The sequence below is a fragment of the Acinonyx jubatus genome, chromosome A2 (genome assembly GCF_027475565.1).
Source record: "Acinonyx jubatus isolate Ajub_Pintada_27869175 chromosome A2, VMU_Ajub_asm_v1.0, whole genome shotgun sequence".
In the NCBI taxonomy this organism is placed as follows: Eukaryota; Metazoa; Chordata; class Mammalia; order Carnivora; family Felidae; genus Acinonyx; species Acinonyx jubatus.
Genome location: NC_069383.1, coordinates 11,247,966 through 11,267,772, shown reverse-complemented (window position 1 = coordinate 11,267,772; position 19,807 = coordinate 11,247,966).

The window sequence follows — 19,807 nt, the reverse complement described above, 5'->3', positions numbered from 1 at the left end:
TACAAAGACCTTCTTCCAGTCTATCCCCCATCTGACCAAATTCCACTTGTTAAGACCCAACCCGATTTTCAATTCATCTGTGAAACTTTGCACAAGTCAGTGTTAGTTACTACTGCTGTGTTCCGACACCACTCAGGAGGTGACTCTGTTCACTTTAGACACTTTTATGGAGATTCTTATTTTGACTTTTACACCTGACTGAAGTCTTTTTATCTTCTAGAGGGCAATCACATCTACATTTTATTCACATTTTCATTTCTCAGCCAAGCCCAGTACCTTACCCTGTAGTGAGTTCTTGGCAAATGTTTGCTTGGCAAATGAACATCCTATCACAGTGTAAAATCTTGATTTCTGATGATAGTTATTGGCTTGCTTATTTGAGAAACTTGGGAATGATAAATAAGACAAACTAAATAAAACTTGGACTCAAAGAGTTGCCATTGGCTAGCAGGTGTTCCAAATTATGTTTATCAGTGAGGATGCTGAGCAGGTGCTGGTTCCATTCTAGGGTTATTATTCTACCATTAAAATAATTCATAGCCAATGTTTTTTTTCCTCTCTCTCTCTCACGCAGATGGTGGGGTTCTGTGACTGATTTCTGTGAGAAGTAAGTGCAGGAAAAGTTTCTCCTTAGGAGTTCCCTGGAGTTAATGTTGTATAATCATTTTCAAAGCATCCGTTTCAACTCTGAGAGATCATTGGAGTCAGGGTACTTCTGGCCTGGTTGAAGGTCAGTACCTTAGAGACTCATGACTCAGATATCCCCTGAGTTGCCTTGGACATGTGCAGTCAGGATAATGTATATTAGAGGTTCAAGATTCTTGACTGTTCTTGAAAGCTGACAATTTAGGAAAGGGCAAACATTTTGGATGCCTCCCTCCATAATCAAGCTGGAGAAGGGTAATCAGATGTGTCACCAAATAAAACAAAGCCTACCAGACTATAAAGAAAGAAAGAAAAAACCCTGTGAGCTTACTATCTTGCTTGCCAGGCAAGGGAGTACCACTAAAGAAATTGACTAAATCGTTCCCCAAGCCATGGGGGGTGGGGCTGTGGAAGTGGGGATCGAGAGTCTTTATCCACTGGAATGGTGGTGTGAAGGTGGTTATGCTAAGTAATGATGGAAAACCTCATCTCTACATGGAAACAGGATGAGTCCATAAGTCTGTGCACGTTTGGTGAGAGCAAGATCATTGGTCAAAAAAGAGTCTATACTTTGAGCCCCATAAAGATCTGACATATCAGAGCCCTCGCAGTTCTGTCTTTTATTAGCTTAGGATGGTGATTTGCTGAAAGTTCATAGTTGTTTAACAACCTCACCTGGTTGAAAACAGTTCTGGACAGGTTATACTGTAATACAATTTAAAAAAAGATCCTGAAATCCCAGTGCTTAGAGACAACAAGGCTTAGTTGTCACTTACACCACACGTCCAGCACCAGTCAGTAGGGCATTCTCCGATACTCAGGGACGTAAGCTACCATCCTCCTGTCCCATCATCTGGAAAGCACATCCTGTTCCTCAGACCTCCCAGCAGAAATGAGGGCTTTTCAAGTGTGCCACGCCTTGGAATTGACCCTGACCTTGGTGCTCCTCTTTTGTTATCCTGAACGAGTATATGGCCCTGGTTAATCGCAAGGACAGTGGGAAGTGTGTGAGAAAATGGACTAGTCAGGGGAGCACTCATTGTATCTGGGTTAGCCTGCTCTTCGGGCCACCAAATACCCATCTGCTTCCTTCTTCCCAGTTTCTGGAGGCAGTCGAAAGTTCTGTTTGATCATGGCCTCTAGTGCCAATCCTAGGGTCCCTGAGTACTGCACAGTGGTCTCTGTGTCCAGTTATGGCCTGATTCCTCTCAGCTTGGACGTCTGAGAAATAAGAAGACACGTTATCTGCTGCGCAGACACCTAGCGGACATGGTGGAACAGACCAGGTTATAACCGTACCAAACATGTCAGGGCAAAGAACACTGAATACTCTTATGTCCTCTTCTCCCCAGAAAGAGGGGCTTCTCTTCTACCTTCTGGCCTTTCCTGCTGTCTGAGAGGGGTCTCACATTTCCAAATAGAATCCCTCCCGCTGTGTAGTTAATCCATTTTCCAGCTTCTCCGGGACCTTCTGCCCACCTAGTTGGACTGTTAACCCCTTTGTCTCCATGGATTTCTTCTCCTCTGCTTGAGCGCATCTAATTGTTATCTGTATTAAGCACGTTCTACGTGCAAAGCCTGATGCCCACGTTGCAGACTAACACAGAAGGAGACCTTGGATTCTTAGTGGCACTCAGCTTCTCAGGGAAGTGGGTAGGAGAGAGAAGTTGGAAGATCACTTTTTTTCAGATATTAATTTGTATTTGCATTTTTTCCTCTTTCACATCTCAGACACACGATTAAGCCTTTCACATTCCCTCGACTCAGGAATTTCTGTAGGACAGAAAATCCAAAGAAAGCTGCTGGAGATCAAAGACTTTTCCTGCCTTTCTTAAAAGTGTGAGGGACAGTAAAGGGTCTGGTGGGGAAGAGAAAGGCGAAGAGAGAGAGCCTTTGAAAGGGGCAAGCAGGGAAATGGCCCAACTGGCAAGAGGTAGCTGTGGGAATCTGGGAGCTGCCTCGGCAACAGCCAACAGCCGGAGGCTAAGGAAGGGCCTCAGGGGTGGGGCTGGCTTGGTTTGTCCCTCAGGCGCCCAGGGGGGCTCCTGTTCCACGTGTTCTACCTTTTCCAAGGTTCAGTCTTTCCTTTCTTCCTTCCTACTTCTCTCACATATTTCCAGAGTGTCTGCTGTGGACAGCACTAGGAAATGCCCTGTGGATGCAGTGGTTCTTTCTCTGGTGGCACGAACTCTGCTAGGGGGACGTAACTTTAATGTGGTCTTTCTTTTTCTTTTCTTTTCTTTCTTTTCTTTTCTTTGTTTTATTTTATTTTATTTTATTTTATTTTATTTTATTTTATTTTATTTTATTATTTTAATTTTAATTTTAATTTTAATTTTATTTTGAGAGAGAGAGTTTGCAAGTGAGCAATAGGCAGAGAAAGAGAATCCCAGGAGTGGCAGAGGGTGGGAGAGAGAAAGAAAGAAGCCGGCTCACCTGAAGCAGGGCTCATGCTCACCCAACGGGGGGCTCGAACTCAGGAACCATGAGATCATGACCTGAGCCAAAGTCAGATGTTTACCGGCTGAGCCACCCAGGCACCCCGTGATAATTCTTAAAATAGAAATATGATCAAAGCAGTCTGAGAGACAGAGAAGGAAATGGCTTACAAATCACTTTCTTTCTCTTCAGTGAACTTTCTTAATTTCTATTGTCTTGTGTTCTCCTGAATCCTTAGCTCAAGCATTTCTTCTACCTTTTGCTTTCTGAGCATGCTTTCCCTGTCTCCTATCGTTGTATTTCTCTCCTGATATCTCAAGAAATTTATCATGGGCTTATTTTTGTCCTCTAGTGTTCTCTAAATCTTAAAAATGTAGGCAAAAAATGAAGTTTTCTGAAAAATATTTCAGGGGCTTCTGGGTGGCTCAGTCACTTAAATTTCTGAGTGGTTTTGGTTTTGGTTCAGGTCATGATTACAGGGTCATGAGATTGAGCTCATTGTTGGGCTCCACACTGAACATGGAGCCTGCTTAAGGCCCTCTCTCGCTCTCCCTCCCTCCCTCCCTCTCTCTCTCCCTCTCTCTCTCCCTCCCTCTCCCTCTCTCCCTTTCCCTCCCTCTGTCCCTCCCTCCCTCTCCCTCCCTCTCTCCCCCTCTCTCCCCCTCTCTCTCCCTCTCACTCTCTCTCTGCCCCTCTCCCCCACTCATCACTCTCTCTCTCAAATAAAAAAATTAAAAAAATAAAAATACTTGAGTAGCTCATAGACTCGGGGGTTGGGAGGCTGAAAAGTCATACTTGAGAAATGGCTTAGCAGAAGTTAAGTTCCTACCCCTCAGAGAAGAATCTGGGTTTGGCATCTGGCTGGATAGCTTGCCACTAGGGAGGCCGTTGCTGTGAATCATTTCTTAACTCTTTCTTTCTGCATCGTAAAATCATTTCTGAAGACGCAAAATCCTGAGCAGAAGCGTCTAATTGATCTGATCTTGGTACATCCTCACACTCCAGCCACGAGAGGGTCGGGACAGGCAACGACTGGCTTCTAGGCGCCCGTATTGAGAAATGAGGCCCCCCGGCCACCCAAATCCACCAGCAAGGGTTCTGCCAAAATAGGAGGCAATCTGGTGGCTGAATGTATGTAGGTGCATAAAGTCCAAGTATCACTACCTGCGTATACCTTATCGAGAGACTTCGGTTGATCCCAGATCTGTAACTGTCATTCCGACCGTTCTCCCCTTTGGTGTCCTGTCTCTCCAGCTGCAGTCAGAGCCGTCCTCTCGGACGCCCCATGGCACTTCAGGCTGACACAGGCTGGACGCATCATCTTCCTTGCCCTTCTCATACTGTCTCTTGCTTCAAGGATCACTTGAGAAATGAATTAAAATGCAGATTCCTTAGATTCGCTCCACCTCCCCAGTTCTGATATTTTGCTTCTGCAGTAGGGCCCAGGAATCCTCCATTTTTAGCGGATGGCACATGTTATTTTAATACCAGTAATGGCTGTTCTCCTTGAGAAACAGAGTTCTCATCCGTTGCAAGTGCTTGCCAACTCTTTCTCGGTCAGATTTGTCACATTTTCCCCTTTCTTCAAGACAATACGCCTTCGCTGTTGCCGAGGCTGTCCTTGCACCCTTTCCCCCCATTGGCTTTATCGTCTGTCTGCTTCACCATCGCTATCAGAGAACATCTCTTAAGCATCTTTGCTGCTTCCGTGCTGATCACAGCAGGGAGATAGAAACTGCCTTCTGCTTTCCACTCGCTTGAGATCTGGCTGTACTTCCAGAAACTGAGTTCCGTGTGACTGCCCTGGGTGATCAGCATTAGATGCCTGGAAAGACACAAGTACCGGCCGATTGGCGTGGATCCTGCCTGACCAGGCATCTGAGGCAAAACTGGTCTCAATCCTGATAATCCTCAGCAGTAGTGCTGATGGGACTTCTGTGTCTGCAGCCCAACAGGCCTTCCCTAAGGCGCACGTGTGTGCCTCACGCCACAAGTCACATGAGTCATTTCGACTTTCTGGCTCCACCTTCTGGCTCCGCTCGAGAGATGTTCTGCCAGCTGCGTGCTGAGTGTGACCTGCCGTGAATATTTCTTCCCTCGTTCGGGCAGATTATGATCAAGCCCTTATGACTGCCTTTAGATATCTTCCTTTTCACACTTAACAGTGTGTTCAAAGATTTGTTTTGTACCACGGAGCTATCTGTATAAAATTATTCAGAGGATTCTGCCATTATTCACTGCCCTGGAATGAACAGCACAGCGTGGCTTCCTCTCTTTGCAGTAAGCGAGGGGTTAGAATAAGGAGGCTGCCTCCCTCCACGCTGACAGTATTATACGGTCTTCTTTCGTGCTTTATATATTGATATGGCTTCATGTCTTTTCTCACCTTGAAATTTTCTTTATAGATTTTAATTTAAAAGTTGAAGAGGGAGATCTCAATTTCCTTGATTCTTTGACCTCTGAGTTAGAAGACGGTCGTAGCAGTAAATCATTAGAGGCAAAGAGGCGAAAAAGTACCATTTGTTCTGGGACACTTCTGCATCATAAATTTGACCCTTAGACTTACAAGAATGCTAAACACCAAAAGAGAAGCCTACGTGATCTCTGTCCCTGACCTTGAGCAAGGAGTAGCACTGTCCGATGCAGCCCGTGCGGAACCCACAGCGTCTCTGCTCCCTCGCTTCTGTATGTGAACCCCTGCACCTGCTGATCCGATCAAGGGCCCAGCAGGGAGACCGACGGCCTGGCGCGGAAGCTGAACAAATACAGAACTTACACGGAGCGCTTCCTATTTATTTAATAACCGTGGCACGTAGGAATCTGTGTTCACACACTCGCGCATGTGAGAAGTGTCACCTTTAAGCTTTCTAAGCCATGCTAATTCTGTTGCGAAACATCTGTCTCTCTGGGCTGCCATTCTCAGTCATTCTCGGGGCTTCTCAAGGTTCTGGGCCTTTTAGAGAGAGACTGCCTGGTTTTCTGCCATCTGTTCACGCGTGTCATCACTGAGACCTTGTGGTCCTTGTGTGCACGTTTCCTGTGGGCCTGAGCGCTCTCTCCATGGGAGAGAGGAGTCGCCGGCCACCTGCCCCCCGGTCCCACCCCTGCAAGTAGCGCACGGTTCTCCTCTCTGGCCTCTTGCTGCTCCTCTACTAACAAAGTCCGTTCCCCCCTGCACAGGACCGCTCTTTCTGTCTCACACGATGCTCCCTTCCCGTTGTCTGCTCCTCCAGTCCACCCTCCTTTTCCCCTCAAACCTGTTCTTAGACTGAATTATTAGCACCCCAAACTTCGTTTACCTTTGCTTGAGAACAGGGAGGACCAGGGCTCAGAAAGTGAGGGGGCGTGTTCACCTCCCATCCTTCCAGGGCAGCAAAGGAAAAAAATAGAGAAGTCTGATTCTAGAGGCCTTTATGCTAACATCTGGGTGTTTGTTCAGTTCCTGCTATGTATACAATTCAGTACTCATTCCTTCTTCTCATGACGCGGTGCTGACTCTGTCTTGGGCACTCTGTAAAGCGCCGAAGGCATATTGTAGTCCTTGCCCACGTCAGCCAGGGGTTCTAGGGTGCAACCAACAGAAACCAATTCTTGCCAACTTAAGGAAAAAGGTCTAGGGGCACCAGGGAAGTTTCCCCCTCCAAAATAAAAAGAGAAAATGAAATGATGTGGAATGAGCCAGATGAATGAGTCGTAAGAATAACTGGTGAGAGGATGAAGAAATCAGGAGGGGCCAAGTACTGGAGAAAGGAGAAAGGGAAACAGAGGTGAATGATGTAATCTGTCCCTAGAAGACTTGACACTTCAGTGAGGAAATGGACCTCTGTGCACGTAATGTGAGGACGCCAATGCAGCCAGGCAGGGCTTACAGTTCTTCTCGGTTGCAGCCAGCTTCGGTGTTCCCTTGGGTGTTGCTAGAAGGGAAGTTGGTGTTGAGCACCGTGGAACACCATGGCAGAGTTGGTGTTCGAGTCCTTCTGGTGTTGAAGTCGGGGCAAGAGAACAGACTGTCTTGCATAAACAGTGGAGCACCCTGAATGGAGAAACCACTTTAAGATTTTCTTCCTTGTCATCCCTGAATTTGGAAGGAATCGTCAGATACCGTGTTACTGTTACTGTTCATGTGGAGCATCTTCCAGAGAATGCCATTTCCATGGTGTCAAGCCCAAGTGAATGGACCCAGGCATGTCCATATGCAGTTTGATCTTAAAGCGATTCACTTTGCATGGGTCAGGGAATGTGTGTTGTCAGTTATGTTGATAATACTGTAAATTGCATCGCTGTGTTCAGTGCCATTGGTATTTAGAAAATAGCAATACCTGGTAAGTTTGGAAGAATAACTTATGAAGGTATTAATCTGTATTTTATTTTATTATTTTGTTTCGAGAGTGTGCATTGGGGAGGGGGGAAGAGGAAGAGAGAGAGAACTTTTTTAAAAAACATTTTTTTAATGCTTTATTTTTGAGAGAGAGACAGAGTGGGAGGGGCAGAGAGAGAGGGAGACACAGAATCCGAAGCAGGCTCCAGTCTCTGAGCTGTCAGCACGGAGCCCGATGCGGGGTTCACACTTCTGAACCGTGAGATCACCACCTGAGCCGAAGTCAGACGCTTACCCAGCTGAGCCACCCACGTGCCCTGAGAGAGAGAGAATCTTAAGCAGACTTCAGGCTCAGTGCACAGCCCTGTGCAGGGCTCAATCCCCCAACGCTGGGATCATGACCTGAGCCGAAATCAAGAGTCGGACGCACAGCCAACTGAGCTACCCAAGCGCCCCAATCTGTGTTTCAGTATCGCTGCTGTAAACAAATCGGAAAGAATGGAAGCTGTTTTTTCTTTGTGGACACCTCCATTCTCCCCATCCCCAAACCAACACTGCCTCTACACAGCAAGCAGAAGTTTGGATTCAAGACCAGGGGTCAGAGTAGAAGGTCTTTCCTGCCTCTAGAGCAGAGTTAGGAGGAATGTGTCCCCTCAAATTACTGGAATATGGTGGCAGGTGGACAAGGGTTAAAGGCTCTGAAGAGACCAAACTGGCCCAAACTGGGAGGTAGCTGACTTGTAATGAGGAAGAGGTGAGTGCCTCCACTGTTTACAGTATGTGTGTGTGTGTGTGTGTGTGTGTGTGTGTGTGTTTGTAATCTGTGAATGGTAAGGAACCGTGCCTCATTGACACATTACTTCCAGTTGGCTAACAAAGTGCTGTGGGTGGTGCTGTGTGGATGCTGAGAGTGTGGGTGGGAGATAAACTCAGAGCTGTGGCCTCCACATTTGTCATGAGGGACCTCTGGGCCCAGGCATGGCAGACAGGAATGGTGCCACCATGACGTGGGTGTGGACAATAAACATCTCCACAGCAAACAGCACGGAAGATTCTTGTGCTCCAAACGTAGCTGAGTTAGACCTTGTCAGCATGCTGGCAGGTAAAATCCCTGGATCCGATTTAATTTGATTCCAGTATTATCATCTCCTATTACAAATAAAGCAAATCTGTATAGAAGTTGCAAGACTCCTGTAAGACAATGTTAAGATGGTTTGAGTTCTGTGAATATCCAAAGCTTTTTGATGCTGCTGTGGACTAGACTTATGCTATCCAATAGAACTTTCGGTGTCGATGGAAATGTTCTAGAACTCTACTAGACTGGTGCCATCCAATAGGACTTTCAGTGTCGATGGACATGTTCTAGAACTCTACTAGACCACTGCCATCCAATAGAACTTTCGGCGTCAATGGAAATGTTCTAGAACTCTACTAGACTGGTGCCATCCAATAGAACTTTCGGCGTCGATGGAAATGTTCTAGAACTCTACTAGACTGGTGCCATCCAATAGGACTTTCAGGGTTGATGAACATGTTCTAGAACTCTACTAGACCACTGTCATCCAATAGAACTTTCGGCGTCAATGGAAATGTTCTAGAACTCTACTAGACCGGTGCCATCCAATAGAACTTTCGGCGTCAATGGAAATGTTCTAGAACTCTACTAGACCAGTGCCATCCAAAAGAACTTTCGGTGTTGATGGAAATGTTCTAGAACTCTACTAGACTGGTGCCATTCAATAGGACTTTCAGTGTCGATGGACATGTTCTAGAACTCTACTAGACCGGTGCCATCCAACAGAACTTTCGGTGTCAATGGACATGTTCTAGAACTCTACTAGACCGGTGCCATCCAACAGAACTTTCGGTGTCAATGGACATGTTCTAGAACTCTACTGTCCAATGGCCGCTAACCATATGTGGCTATTTCAACATAAATTTTAATTATTAAAATCAAATCAAGTTAAAAGTTTAGTTTCTCAGTCATACTAGCCACATTTCAAGTGCTTGATAGACATATGTGGCTACCGTATCGGACAGTTCTGGAACCAAGAGTCTTGGGCCTAGGCTCTTTCTCTAGTTGGGATTTTGGAGATGGTTTTCAACTTTTGCCCTAGCTCTGCCTGATTAGAAGGGGCTGCTTCAAGTATTGTGTCCGGAAGGGCCAGAGACTCCATTTAGGTAAACTGGGAAAGAATGAGTGTGGGAAGAGGTGCAGTAGTTGGCTCCTCAATTATTCACCATTTCCTAGTTTAAATGTTTCTTCACATTACAGAGACTATGTGTGTCAAACCAGTGCTCAGACCACTCAGTTCCTATGTGGTCCTGTTTCCCACGGGTTTGGATCAGTTGTCTCTGGGAGACCTCCATATTCCACTCTTCCTAAAGGGCGAGACTGGTGAGCCCTGTGCACTGTTTCCCCCAGATCACACACGATCACCCACAATCACATGCCCACCACACTGTAGCCGGTCGGCAAACTTGTCTGTTTTGTCCTCTGCAGACTTACACCTAGGTCCTTGGAGAAGACTCAGGGAGATAACCAGCTTTGGTCAAAAGAAATAATGGGGGAAGGAAAGAACCGCTGGTCCAGTTCATGTGTTTTCTTTCTGACTGAGAACAATTGGGAGCATCAGGTGATATTCCGCCCCAGACTATCACCTTCCTTTCTTTGAACCCATGGAGCATTTCTTTGTCTGTCAATCACACATCATGGCTTTTTGGAGGGATTAAACATAGTACTGACCTCTCATTATTAGTATTTCTGTCGTTTGCTCAAGGACCCTGGGGAAGGATACAGGAAAGCCCTGTACTCTGGATTTGAGGAAGAGGACAGGTTCTTTACTCCTCGTCTTGTGTGTGGGTCTATTCTTTCCCCAAGCGACAGGGTTTCCTACGGACAGGAAGCCTGGGGAGAGTAGCATCCGGCGTGCTGGGTGACAAAGATGCCGGTCAGTAGTTGGTTGGTCTGTTGAACTGGAATTTAACTGAAAGCCTCGTATTTAAGACCACCCAGTGCTCCGCTATCTGCTTTTCTCACTGCAGTGGCTGAACGAAGATTATCAGGGACATGAACCCAATTCAGGTTGGACTGCCAGTAGCTACCCCAGAGCAGTTGTTGAAACCCTGGTATCCTGATGATCCCATTGTCTCGGTCCTTTATCATTTATCACAGGGCATGGTGGGCATCTTGAACTGAGCTGCAAATCCGGATGCGTTACCCTACTTGGCCAAGATAAAACTGGGACTCTCTCTCTATGCTGTGTACATATGTAGCATATACGTATATGCGTATGTATGTATGTTCTATATATATTCACGTGTGTACGTATATTCTGTATATAGTCTACATTTATTTTAGCAAGGCTTGGCTGCCACCTGGTGGAGGAACCCCTCCATTATGTGCATTTCAATATTGAACAAATAAGTAAGATGCCTGTGTCGTGAGCTAACTGCGTGTTTGGATGCCTGGAAAAATGTTCCGAAATAGTTTGGCAGCCTTAGGGGAGTTAAAGACTTGCGTGACTGCAACTGTGGTGATGGTGTGTCTGTGGCGCTGAGGGCACGTGTGCAGAGTCCTGGCTCCTTGCCAGTGGGATTACTCATTAATCAAATGAGTCTCCGGCACCAGAGCCAATCTCTCCTTGGGTTCTTCACAGCCGCGCGATTGTGCAAATTTATATCTAACTCCAGAGAACAGCGTTGAGGCCAGGATTGCTGGGGTTCTTACTGCCAGCTGGAGCTGGAAGAGAATCCTGCCCACTCCATCCAGATGTGAAATCTCCTGGAAACTACCCACTTGTAGAACAGATCTCCTGGAGCAAATTGGAGCAGGAAAGAATTCTCATTTCCCTTTATGAGATGACAGCCCCGTAAGTGCGGACCGTGTATAAGGTCGAATGGAAAAGCGGGCAAGAGAGATTGTGACGGTGCCGGGTACCTGATGGGTTTCCCTTAAGTTGAGGTCTTCTTTTATCGTGGCTTCAAACGACCACACGAGTCACAGAAAAGTGATCTATTTGCCTTTGAGTTCTGGAACCCTTTAGGGTACAGGGAGGATACCCCAATTTTGTAGAATGATTAATATAATCATGTGTCAGATCACACTGATACCCCTTCCCTGATTTCCTTGGCCCCCTTCCCCAGGCCACTTGGTTGAGAGGCCACCACCATCCCCTCTCCTAACACCACTCTCCACCTTGTTCTGCCCCGGGGGCAAGGCTGGGTTCTGTGGGCTCATCAGGTCAGGCGTGGGCACCAACACTACCCTTCCTTGGGTAAGACTGAGGCAGACATCAGTGGAGGGCCTGGGACTCGGCATCCCTGGTGGCTGCCTGGAAACCCTGGTGACAGATGGGGTGAAAGTGCAAGGTTCTGGGACTGGGTTGTGGGCAGAGGACAGAGCTTGTGAGGAGGCCCTGAGAGAGTGCAGAGCTCAGAGAGCTGCATGAGGTCGGTCGGGCAGAGAGGGAGGCAGAGGGCAGGTGAGACGTGGCTGGATGTGGGGTGATCTGGAACCTTAGCCCGAAGGCCGCACTAGAGCTATTCAAGCAGGCTTGCATTTGAAGCAGATCACTCTGCATCAGGGTAGAGACACGATGGGAGGGAGATGAAACCTGAGAAACGGAGAGAGGTGGGGAGATGGTTGGGGGTGGAGGCTGGAGCCAGTGAGGCACGAGGTGGCAGCAGCTGCTTGCAGTCAGGAGACCAGAGGTGCCCATCTGTCTCTGTCACTAACTTTGGGGGGGGTCCCCGCTGCTCTGTTTGCTCATCCGGGAGCTGAGGTTAGGACCTCCTGATTCCGAGTCTTCTTTTGAGAATCAGGTGAACACACCTGCTACGTAAGAGATGCTTCTGGAATCCCGTTTGGGTGCCGGTGGGGAGGGCGGGGCTGCCCGTGACTGGCCCGTCGTGCCGGGTAAGCGCAGCCACCACCAGGTCCCCGCTGAAGCAGGCCCTGGCGTTCCTCACACCAATGAACCGGGTGACTTACCTGGACATAAGGAGCCTTATCCGGAAACAGTAGCTCCACTGGGTTGGGGACGGAGCCAGAGCTGTTTCTGGTAATAGAAATGTCAACACCAAATGGCTGGCGGGCCGCTCGGAACAGCGGTGCCGAGACGCTCCAGCTGGCATCTGCTTCCCGCTGTGCCGCGCGCGTATTGAAACAGACTGATAAACATTGTAATTAACAATCCTGGAGCGACGGTGTGCTTCGACAGTAAAAGCAGGTGACGACGGATTGGAAATGTAATTTGAACCTAATCATCTGGGTGAGGTGATTTCATAGTTGACTAATTTAGCAAACCATTCTTAAAAAGTGCTAATTAAAAATTGCCTGAGGTTATCAGTTCGCTGCCAGCACTGCAGAAAAATGGGCATGGAAGGGTTTCAGGCCAGCTAATTGTTGAATAAAGCGCAAGACTCGGTTACCACGTCAGAGAATTTTTTACCTGTGGAGCTTTGCGTTCGGAGCGCGTCTTGTTGTCTGGGGGAGTAGTTATTGAGACCAGAATGACCTGGTGTCTTATGTGGTTTCTTTTGTTCATCGGCACACCCAGTGTCCCCGGGGCGAATCTGTTCTTACGCGCTGGGCCGGGGGGGCCCTGGGTCCCGGCAGAGCACACAGTTGTGGCGTCGGGTCCGTTGGCATCTGGGTGGCTTACCTAGAGGACTTCACGCGCCGTGAGGGTGGCTGGTGCAATGCCTCTTGATGCTTTTCCGCTTTCCTCGGGGCATGCAAAAACTCAGTTCCCTCCAGGAAATCTCAGCAAGAATTAGACCGTGAGCTCTGAGGAAAGGAGCACCACGTTGGTTTCCATCCAGGCTCGACTCCCAGTGCTGGCGCGTGGGATTCTCACTAAGTCCTGGTTGAACACAGCACCCAGCAGGCGCCAGGTGTCGCTCTAGGGGCTTGGATGCCACCGGGAATAAAACATTCTAGCAGGAGGCAGAGAGAACGTGGTAAGTAAGTAGGTTATGTGGTATGCCAGAAGGTTATGGATTCTTTGGGGAACAAAAAAATTAAAGCAAAGTAGCAGGGATACAAAGTGCCAGGGATGGGGTGGGGTGGGATAGGGCAGAGGGCATATTCCTTTATTCAGTAACACACCCCAGGTGGGTCTGACTGAGAAGGGCAGATTTGAGAAAGGACTTGAAAGTGGCAAGGGTGTCGGTCAAGTGGGCACCTGCAGAGGAACGTCCCCGGCAGAGGGAACAGCCAGGGCAAAGTCTTCCGGCAGCAGTGGGACTGGGTGTGTCTGAGGGATAGCGAGGTGGCCCATGAAGCTTGAACACAACGAGCAGGCGGAGAGTACAGAACGAGAAGGAGGTTGCGGGGTGGGGGGGGGGAGATCATTTGGGGCATCGGAGTCCAGTGTTAGGCCTTTGGCTTTTCCCCGAAGCCACTGCAGAGATTTGCACAGAGAAATAGAATGGTTGGATGTGGCTACTGTATTGAGCACAGTCCGGGGAAGGGACAGAGTAGAAGTAGGGGCCGTTGGGGGACATTTGCAGTGATTCAGATGAGGGGTAGCAGTGGCTTGGGCCAGGAGGATAATGGCCGGGATGGTGAGAAGCGGTCAGATGCGAAGTACCTTTTGAAAGCAGGGCTACCAATCGTGAGAGAAAGAGGAGACCGGAATGACTCCGGGCTTTGGGCGCGGAGGACCAGAAGGATGGGATTGCCATTGGTTGACATGGGGAAGGTGGTGGTGGCAGCAGGCTCTGGGGACAACAGTGCAGGGCTAGTGGTGGACGTGCTGATGTGAAGAGTCTTGGACGTCAGAGTGGAGACGTCAAGTAGACAGTTGGATGGGCGAGTTTCCACGCGGACACCATCTGAGGCCATGAGCGCTTCGTGAAATCGCCAAGGGGGTGAACGCACACGGTGCAAGAGAAAGGAGGGAGGACTGACCTGGCAGCAGCGTGTTCAGAGGCTGGAGAAGAAGCTGAGAAAGTGGTACAGGGTCTGGAGAAGGAGTGACCAGCGAGGCAGGGATGAAACCAGGAGAGCGTGCTTTCCCGGAAGTGAAGGGAAGAACGTGATCCTTGCGGTAAACATGCCCACGAGGTCAAGGCCGACGAGGACTGAGGCTTCATCACTGGCCTCACCCTTATGGGTGCCGGTGGTGCCCCTACTTAGAGGACCGTGGTTTGGTGGCGTGGCGGGGCCAAGGCATCACTCCCAGGTGGGGTTTAAGAGAGAAAATGGCGGAGGGGGATTTGGAAAAAGTGCCTTTGTTTGGACAGCTTTTGAGAGGAGTTTACTGCAAAGGAAAATAAATGTGGTGGTAGCCAACAGAGGAAGCGGGGTCAACAGAAGGATTTAAGATAGTATTGTGTTCTGATGATGGCGAGGATGGTCCGGGGCAGAGGGGAAGTTGAGGATGTCAGGGTGAATGGACTGTGGACATGTGCTGGGCACCATCAAGGAACAGTGTAAATGTGTGTTGGTACATTTTTTATTTTAAATGAGGCCAGTCATCACGCTGGTGTGTTTTTCTCCATCAATTTTCAGGTGCAGGGGAGGCAGAAATTTGGATTTCAACAGGGGTTTGGCTTTGCCAAGTGAGCACGACGAGAGGGTTGAGGGTGTTAGGCTGGGTGTGACCGTAAGGATTGAGATGGAATTCAAGGAGGGGATACTCTGCCGTGTTTGTTGAATGCAAAGCTGAAATTTCATTTATGAAAGAGAAAAAACTGTGCGTCTTAGAATAATAGAATAAATACTCTCAATGTTTGAGAAAATACAGAACAAGTCAGATGACGGGGGTCTCCATGCTGGCGGGCGTCCTGCACACGTACGTCAGTTTTTGCCCATCTGACTTCCTGGACCCACCTGTCTGTGTGACTACTGTTTGTCAAGGGCTTTGAGAATCTGTGCCTGCCTCTGTGGGTCCCTTTAGGCCCCTCTGCTTGTGTGAATGTCTTTATAATGTTAGAAAGTGGCTTTTATTAATATGCAACAATTTATTTTTTCTTCCATGTAAATGTTTTCAATTGAAGGATACAGTTATGTTTCAAAAAGTACAACATTCCTGTACACGCTGCTTATTTTCCTTAAAAATGTAGAAAAAAGACCGAAGTAGAGAGAGGAAAACGTTACCTGCAATTTCAATATTGAAAGCTAAAAGTGCAAAAGTGTCAATCTATAGTTTCCCAGTATTGTCTAGTATTTACACAATTGTGACCAAGATGTTCACGAACACTGTGTCCTTTTTGCTCTTAATATCAACCCGTTGGTACAGACTTCTCACAAACAGCTCTTACTGGAAACAAAGAAGTCCAGTCTTGTACACGTGTTCACAGGTCGTGTTCATGCTGGAAGTTGAGGCCCACCAGCATTCCTCCTGGGTAGACAAGGAAAGTGAAAGTCTCCTCGTTGCCCTCTTGTCTGCGTTCCCATGTGGCTTTCCTCTTGTGCGTCCCCCTTTCTCCCAACCCTCTCTGTCCCTCACCCATGTCATTGTAATGGGAGCCAGTGAGGGCATCCCTGTACCCCAGCGTCTGTCTTGCAGTAGACACTCAGATTTGTGTTAAAGGACAGCAGTGTGTCAGTTTGGAATATCCCCCTTAAACCAGACTTTCTGCATTATTGGAAGTTAACTTGTTATTACCATGAAGTGGCATGGGGCCCATCTCCTGCCCAGGACCTTGAACTGCTCATGGAACCATCCGCGTCCTTTCACGCATGCTTCTACAGGTCCAACCCTTCCCCAGCCAGGAGCCTGCACCCAGGAGCCTGACGAGCAGATGCGCTAGGGGTAAAATTTCAACGAGGCCCTAAGAATACATGTGTAAAAAATACAAAGTTAAGATTGCTTCTGATGGTTTTAATCAAGCAGCACAATCTAGAAAACAGATACATCCTCTCCCTCAGACTTCATGTAGGTATACGTGGGATCTCCCGGGGAATTACCCAACGTAGAATGTTGGAGCTTAATTTAGGGGCTACGTCCCCAAGAGTGTTTGTTCAGCCTCGGACTGAACACTGGGGTGCTTGCCGTGGCCAGGGGGCAGGAGTGCATTCTGTGGTTGTCGGATGGCAACATGTTAGAAGATTCTTTTCTTTACGTTAAGATGGTATGTGTCTCGCCTAAAGTCTACGAGAGGTCCTGGCATCTGGAATGTCCCGAGAAGGCCAGAATATGAAATCAATGGAAACTACACAGTAACTTGGGGCTTCCGTTACTCCAAGTTTGTATCCAATCTGTTCATCCTGTCCCCTTTGACTAATATTATTTCCTTGATTTTTTGTGCTGAGGTTCAGCTCTTATAAATTACACTCCTACCCAAGAGAAAGGTTAACCTCAGAGCAACTTGTGAAAAGCTATTTGTTCCTGAAGACGGGAATGAGGAACGATAGCATCGGTATGACTAATGCCATTTATGTGCTCACGTGGACGCAGTTACCAGCAACATCTCATTTGGAGAAGAAATTACGAAAATGAGGTGTGTGTCCAGTTCTTAAAATTTAGAGCCCGGCTTTCTTTTGGTGGAAAATGTACTTTCTTCCTCAAAAATCTCCATCCTACCTCCATTTAGCCTTAAAAAGAATATATTGGCCTCTTCGTGATTTAATCTGTGACTTTTTCCTCATAAAATCGTTGTTCAGTGCCAGTGGCATACAAATATTCAAACTGACCGTGTTGCCTAACTCCTTGCAACGGAATCGAATAAAAACTTGGATTAAAAGGTCAACTTTAAAATACGCATAATAAATTCGCCGGCGAAGAGCTCTCCCAACTTTCTGCACCATTTCCCCTCATGTCATTACTCACGGAGGCTCCCCTGAATGTTAAGGACTGCAAATAAAAGAGAAGAATGTATAGACCAGTGGGGTCTAGGAAAGTTTTTTCATGAACAGGGAATGGAAAGTAGAGTGAAAAATATTTCTTGAACTAATGAAGTTCGGCACAGTAGAGAGAGAATTGGTGGACATTTAGTATTTCCTACGGTACACAAAAAAAGCGAAACTTCTTTATTATTTTAAGAAATCCCTTACTCTGTGCCCTTCACATATTTGCCCCCATAGCCATACTAATAAAAGCCTCAATATTTTTGAGATGGTTATTCTTCTAACATTGTAACTGACGATAGTAAAATTATTGGGGTTATCCAGCAGGGGCTGGTGGGACAGAGTATACGAATTTCTGTAAGGAACAGGTGAGAACGTCTTACTGTAACACAGAAAGCCTGCTCGTGCATTCTAATTGAACGTCATGGTCTCTAAGTATTTCGGAATAACACATATTCGCGTCCGTAGCCTCACAACCTCAGCATAGGACAGCCAGGGTCATTCCTTGAACCTCCAGAGCTGAAATAGCTCCAGCTACCAGAATTCTAACTCTGAATTTTCTTTATTAATCTCATATCCTTCCATTTTCTTCCCCCTGGCAATTTAGGCCAGTCACACACGCTCTTTACATTTATTTTGACCTTGATTCTTTCAGTCCATACCAGTCCTCCAAACCTTTGTCATTACTTGGCCTCATGACTCTCGTTTTCCCTTCCCCGTTTCAAGCAACTTAAACCTCCTTGGCCTTTCGAGTTTGTGACTAGCTGTGCTTTGCTTTGGATGATGTCTTTAAGCACAGCCTTGGTGCTCTGAACATTGTCTCCTTTTTCAGGTCTGTGAGCAAGTTAAGTGTCTATCACCAGGTCTGTCCAGTCTAGAATTAGGGCTTTTATCATGAGGACTTAGAAACTATTTAAGGAAAACTTTAGCATTTTCTACTTAAATGATGGATAGTTAGGGATCAAGGTGGGAAAAGAGTAAGTTTTGAGGGACTAGGGAAGCCATGTGCTATGTTCCTGAGACAGGGGTACAAGTGGGGAGGTGAATTCATGCACCAGCGATGCCATACAGGTTTTGTGCACCTGCCGCAGACACGGCCCTATCCGAAGACAGAGGATCTGGCGGAGAACATGAAACACAAAGTCCATGCTCCCAAGGGGCTTTTACTCTAGCACAGGACTCAGTGTTAAACAAGCGAGCACAAAATTGTGCCACTCAGATGGGACTCTGTTCAGTTCTGCAGAATTTTATGCCCATAATTTCCCAGGTTTATTGCTCAAAATATACCTGGCTATTAAATATTCTCTATTCTCTAGGATTTAAAGGTTATTTTTTAAAAACACTTATTATTGAGAGACAGACTGTAAACAGGGGAGGGGCAGAGAGAGTGGGAGACAGAGAATCTGAAGCAGGCTCCAGGCTCTGAGCTGTCTGCACAGAGCCCGACGTGGGGCTCAAACTCACGAACGGTGAGATCGTGACCTGAGCCAAAGTTGGACACTTAACCAACTGAGCCACCCAGGCGCCCCTAAAGGTTGTTTTTAAAAGAAAAACTTAAGGTTTGATTTGTACTCTTTTATCTGTGCTTCTTACTAATTAGTTTAAAACCCTTTTCAACCTTTGTACTCACGTTGTGTTGTTAAGTCTTAGATTTCTTTGTTCTCAGGGACCAGCTATGGGTCTGTTAGGAGAACCTTCTTAACTCTGAGTGATCTCAGGGTCGTTTCTGTTTTTCAAGTAATCTGCAGGGATGGCATTAGTCTTTCTTTCGCAGCCCACAAGTCTTGCTTTCAGGGGTAGAATTAAGTACACGGCAAACAAGTCCTTCATAACCTGGGAAGAAAACGATGCTGCCGTGACCTCTTCCTGGGCTGGGAAGTGTCGCTGTGGCGTGTGTGGGGGTGAGATCACGCATTGGCTCTCTGCCTCCGGGGGCCCAGCCGGTGGGGAACTGATGGTGGCTGCCTAGAGAATGGTTTGAGACGAGGCTCAGACCGGGGCTCATCTGAAGGGAAAACTACGATTGGTAAGTGAAACCTACCGTGGGCAAGAAGAACTTGTACCGTACGTGCCCGGAATTTTCCACTCTTTCTATTGGCTCCCTGGGAATGGCTTGACCCTGTGGCTTGGCTTTTAATCTTCCTCCAGGTGTAAGGATCGTTTATTTTATTCTGAATAGAATGTTTTAGACACAACTTAAATAATCTAGCTCTTCTCCCCATTCTTAATGAAGTTAAATTGATGTTATTCCCAGTTAGGATCCCACTCAGCCTGCTGTCATTGGAAGGTTACTCCTCTTCGCACACATAGAATGAAAACTGTTACTAAGGGGTAAATTATACTCATATTGTCTTAAACTTAGGAAAGAAGGGTTCTGCTCAGTGCAGAACTCTTGCATTTACATCCATACATTTTTAAAAGTTACTTTATGCGTTTCACTCTATCCTTTGGCGTTTTTTTTTTTTCCAATCTAGAATTTCTAGCTGTTTTTATTTCAATTTAGAATAAATTAAAGCATTCTGAGTGTGTGCACACTCTTATGTGAGTCTAGATCATATGATGGAATGTATTTCTGGTGGGTTGTGAGTGATACAATTTGAAAGTCA